The following is a 6,000-nucleotide window of genomic DNA, read 5'->3' on the forward strand; positions in this document are numbered from 1 at the left end:
CTGTGACCTGGAATAACTTTAACTTCTACACACATAGGTTTTAAATTATAAAAATTATGTTTTGTCCCGATATGGCATGTTCGTCCCAATTTCTTAGTGCAGAGGTAGAAATATGTCCCCAAGCTAACTGTAGTTAAAGGCAAGTTCTGTCTTAAGTAATGAATTAATAGATAGCTACAATATCAGAACAGCTGTGTCGATAGTACATTCAATATGACTATACTTGCATTAGGTAGGTTCGTTGTCATGTCTCCAGTATAATATGATGCCATTGTTGTTAATTGTGGGCCAAGTTAAAGGTCCAGTGTGTAGGATTTAGGGGCAGAAACGGAATAAGACAGTCATAGTTATGTTTTTATTGGTGTATAATCGCCTGAAATGAAGTGTTGTGTTTTGTTGCTTTAGAATGAGCCTTTTACATCTACAGAGGGAACGGGTCATCTTCCATGGGGTCCGCCATGTTGCACCATCATGTTTCAACAGTAGCCCAGAACAGCCAAACCAAGCGCGGACTCTAGAGAGGGCCTTTTGTGTATTTGCGTTTTTAGCAGTCACCATAAGGGATGGCGACATGAGGGGTGTTCGGTTGGTTGCATTCTGCAACCGCGCTACTGGATGCTACTAAATCCCTCACACTGGACCTTTAATACTTATGGCATCAACATTGTGTTTTAAAGTTAGAGCTAAGCAACAAAAAAAGTACATCTGATCACCTGGTTGCAACCAGCACTGGCATTCTCTTCCATTTGGACCATTTGGTCAAATGAAGCAGATGTAGCTCCCGAGGGTAGAAAAGCTTTGAAACAGCATTTAGACCATCATGGCACACTGAACAAATGACATTTTCCATTGTTAGCAACTCTTTACGGCTGGCTAACCACTGAGTAACAGGGACGCTCTATGAGATAGAAAACAGCCTTTTAAAAAAGAATGAAAATAAAGAAAATATTATTGAAAAATAGAACACAGCAACAACAAAATGCCAGGAGGTTTAAATTTCTACACATACACTGCCATTGGTTCCCAAATCATGTGGCATGGCACACTGGTGGGCTGTGAGGCAACTGCCGGTGCACCATGGGATTTTGCTACAACTATAGATTATTTTTGCAATATACACATCAAGTAATGATGAGTCTTTAATTTACTACAACTATCCTTTGTACACATTCATTTCCTCAAACAGAGGCAAGTTCTTTACCTTAAAAAACATTTATAAACCTTCCAGTGAACTGAAAGGAAACACGTACAGAGTGATTGACAACAAGTGTTAAAGAGACTTTTTTGCATGGTTAAATATACATGTGTGCCTTGAGATTTTGGTGTGCCATTTGGTCTGCCTTGGGCACAAAAAAAAAAAGAAACCTGCTACTTTATGTGTGGCTGTGATCACAGAGGAGTCACAGCATATCAGAGCGGCTGTGTAATTTGAATATATCCTGTTTTTGCCTTGCTAACATCTAGTAGTTTGTTATATTACACTATTTTTGGGGTAAGCTAGTAGTACACCAGATACATTTGGTGATGTCATTGTATTGCCAATGAAAACCTGAAAACAATTCTTTCCCGAAAATACATCTGGTATTAGTTATAGTATTTAATTTACCTTTGACAGGATTTTAACATGCTCACACCTGCCCATGACTTTACATCGTATATAATGATAAAGACAGCACCGGACGCTGGGACTGCGCTTCGACTAATTTCCATGTTTTTTTATAGTTTTGGATCTGACCCAAATGTATATTTGGCTCTTGATGTATAAGATAACTATCTCAGTCAGAGCGTACTTTGCATCCCTCTGCCTTTGCATCAGTTGTCAAGCTTTTGGGCGGCTCTCATCACGTGAATAAAAAAAGTGTTTGTATCAACAGAAGTTGCTTGGCAACTAAATCCCCTGACCCTCTTGCCTTATCTTGCATACCCTGACTGATTAGCCCTCGAGTGTGTAGAAAGCATATGCAGTTGTTCACTCAGCCATACAGTGTGTTTCTTTTTTTTTTATAGCCATGGCATTTGCATAATACAACTAGAGACAAAAACATTTGCAGCACAGGAAGACAGAGGACAGGCCTATATTCTTATGTTGATCTAGATGCACAAGGGATTTCATCCTGATTTCATCATGAGTCTAGTCAGACAGACGAGAGAGGCTCAGCTGAATTCATAATCTCTATTTCTCTGTCTCCCACACACACGCATCCGCACAGTGTTCAACTTGATACATTGGTTTAATTTGCATAAAAATAACATTATTCTTGGTTGCCATCATTCTCTCCGGCCAGATATTGACGCTTTTTCTTTTTCGACTGGACCGCTGTGGGACTGCAATTAGGTCACCCAGGGTTGTTCACTCCCCCTGTTTCAATCTATGCAATGCTTTGATATGTGTATGCAAGTGTTCAGCCAGATGGGCTGTGAGTTCCACAGAGCTCAAGGACAGTTTGGGGAGTGACTCAGTCAGCAGAGTGGCCGAGCCAGCCAGCACACTCTGTGAATTCACCAGTAACGGGAATCGTAGGGCCTGTTGGGAGCTGTGGAATTCGGATAGGGTTTCCTCTACTAACAGATAGGGGGGAAAATCTGATTTAATTGTAACTATATACTGCAATACTACAGATTTTGTTGATATAGCAGTTTAATCTAGAATAATCTAGAGCTGAAGTATGTTTCCTGGTAGAGCAATCAAAATATTACATAAAATAACACCTGCATTATCTACAAATCTAAGAGCCGTGTGAAAATGTCATGCTGAACTTTGGGTTGGACTGGAGCTCCTTGCTGGTGGGTTGTGTGGGGGGAGGGTTGCAGATGGGGGAGAAGGGAGTTGGAATGAGGGTTAGGAGAACACAGGCCGCTGGTGCATGCTCTGCATTCCTCAGGTGTTGTCAGCATAGCTTGCTCAGTAATTACCTCTCTGTGAAAACATGCACAAAGCCACACTTTACTAGCAAACTGAAAGGCAGCAACTAAAGGGAAGCTGTTAGTGAGATGTCAGAGACAGATGGGGCTACATCTAGATTTACATTTAGGCCTATTATGAGCTGCAGTGGTTATTTTTCAGAAGAATGAGTGAGTAAAATTTGTTGAAGAATTGCAGACACGGTGTACTGCATGCACGCAGAGCAGCTACAGAAGCAGAGCCCGGCTGTGTGAGAGTCAGGCAGCTTGATTTATGCAGCAATCCATCTTCTCTCAAGGATATGGGCAGGTTGGGTAATGATTGTAGCCAAGCAGACCTTGGCACATGGATATAGTGGTGTGATACAGATGTACACTTGCAAAGATGGCGGTCAGCCTTCACACACAGAATTTTTATGAACTTTGCATACAGGGAGTAGATTCCTGTGATCCTCCCTCTGCATGCTGCTTTTCATTGTTTCTCTTAGATGTCATCGCTTTCATCATTGACACCAGCGTCACAGAAGAAGCAGGTTCTCTTCGTCTGGGAACTCTTCTCTCTCCCCCCTCTTTGCCCCGCTCTGTCTCCTTGGCTGGCTTGCTAAAAGCTGAGGGATTGTGTGCAGATGTGCCTGGAGAGAGGCCAGCCCCCTCTGCCCTGGGAGAACATGTGGTCTGGGAGTGTTTACGCTGGCACTCTTTCAAGCTGTCTTCCCACACAGCATGCTGGCGTCTGTCTCTCCTGGATGACAATGCTCAACCCTCCTCCCACAAAGGGGGCATTCTCAGGTTGAGGTGACACCAGCAGTCATGTTTATTCACCCCGTTGACAAACAGGAGAGACAAATGTAAATAAGGAGTAAACACGTTTGCTAACATCAAAAAATTGTGTTTTACAGTGAACCTGATTAGGAGCGTTAATAAAACAGAAGAAAAAACTTTTATCATACGGCTATGCTATTTCTCCAACTTTCTTTGTTTATATTGTTTTGATACTTGGAATGAACATTTGCTTGGATTCAACAGATATCCAGACACTTAAGGCATGTTTTGCTTAGATTCTCAGCATACTTCACATTCTCCCCTGTGATTCAGGCCCTGGGTAAACATCTGTAAGCTGAAAAGCCCTGAAAAGCTAGCTTTTTCTTAACACGAGTGGCAGCAACTAAGTGTCAGTTTGCATAGTGTGTGAAATACTCACTGGTTGTTTTTAGTACCCATGATTAAATGCAAGTGGGGAAAAGGGACATGCACTGCAGGAACAGTGATTTATGGGCGTTTCGAATACAAAACTGCTGCAGTGGAGACAAACATCCTCTTGTGTACTCTTTTTAACCAAATGGCTCTTCGATCAAAGCTTCCTCATAGGACATGCCATGTAAAATTTACCAATTACTGCAATAAATTGTTGGTTTCTTTTTTGGTGTGTCAGTGAAATTAGTAAGTCTGCATGTCTCTCTGTAATGTAAGTATTCAGTGCCCCCTGCAGGTGTAGATGGTTCATGAAACTACTCAAATCATATATTCACTTCTACAAAAAACAATTTCACAAAGATCACACTGTGTTTGCTTAAAGCTTAAAGCTGTTAGAATGTTAGGGGCAATCTATATTTTCTTGTGAAGGCCAGTTTTTCATCATATTGTCCTTATTTGATGTCAGTTTTTTACATACAAATTGAGTTATCATATGAATAATTTGTTTTCATTCTCAATAAAGTGCATAACAAATGGATTGTGACCCATTACAGCAGGGACAGGACAATTAGAAATTTTACTGTGGATTGCAAAAAAAAAACATTCGCAATAAGTCGATGGGGATGAATTTCATTAGCAGGATAATCGTGAATCGAGATCATCATGAATATCCTCACATGGATGACTTGATAAGCTGTCTAGCTCACTGGCATACAGTCTGATATTGGGTTTCCTGATTTATTTTGAATTGCCTGAGCCTGTCTCCATGGCTGAATGCTCAGCTTGCACGTTGTATACCCCCAAAAAACAAAGTTAAATTAGATGTGTGTTAATACTACAGATTCCAAACTAAAAAACAACAGGGAGATGAGGATACCACCTTTGTTTATGCTTTTATATGATTTATGGTTACTTATTTAAGGTTCTTTGATTGATTGCTTCTCCCAAAAAAATGTCCTATTTTTGATGCAATAACATATAAAATAATTAAAATAAAATATATATATTTGTTTTTATACTGTAGACAGATGTATTTTCATCTTTTTCTGCTTAGCTTTGGAGACCAAGCAATTACAAGCAATATAATACAATCACTTATTTATTGTTTTGTGATTAATTACCTTCACTTAAGGCTGGAAAGACTAATGTTCTGTTGTGCGTGCTCAACCAAATACATGTATCCAACCATCACACTGATTCCTCACTGTCATGTACCACTAGGGGGCATGATTTAGTGGAGAATGCAGAGGTTGAAGGTCCTCCACAATGTAGTTACACCTTCACTTGAACTGTGCTTTTCTATTTTGGACCTGTTTCAACTCTGACTCAGCCAGAGTAAGAGAAGTGATATTACAATGAGAGGGAATCATTCAAGTTTAAAGGCAAGAATTTATTTAAGTCCCCATTTAGCTGAACAATTGTGATTTAAAAATATGAAATTATATTCAACATCACAATTTAAAAGTGATAACAGTGACGAACTGGAGTCTTCAGCTATATGATTTGCAGCAAAACAAGAAGTGTGGACTACTGAAGTCTGATGGTTGGAAAAACACTTAAAAATCATTTTCTCTGCTCAACAACCCTGTAAGCAGCATGCCAGAGTTTAACAGCCATTTAACTGGCTGGTTACAACGCTCATCATCCTTTAAATTTCCAACGCGAAGAACAAAAGTCAGGACTGTGTGGGAATATTGAGCCAACATGGCTGATCTGAGGGCTCCAGTTGCAGGCCGCGCCGCCTCTCTCTCCCACCTCCACGGCTGATGAAAAAGCGCATGAAATAGGAGAAAAGGAGGTGTGTTAGAGCATGCGCAGACGGCGCTCGCCGCTTTTAGTTATCCCATTTTTTGAGGACTCGAGCTTACGTCACGGGCTCGTCCACAGTGTTGGAGCTTGAGATCC

The sequence above is a fragment of the Pagrus major genome, chromosome 7 (genome assembly GCF_040436345.1).
Source record: "Pagrus major chromosome 7, Pma_NU_1.0".
NCBI lineage: Eukaryota > Metazoa > Chordata > Actinopteri > Spariformes > Sparidae > Pagrus > Pagrus major.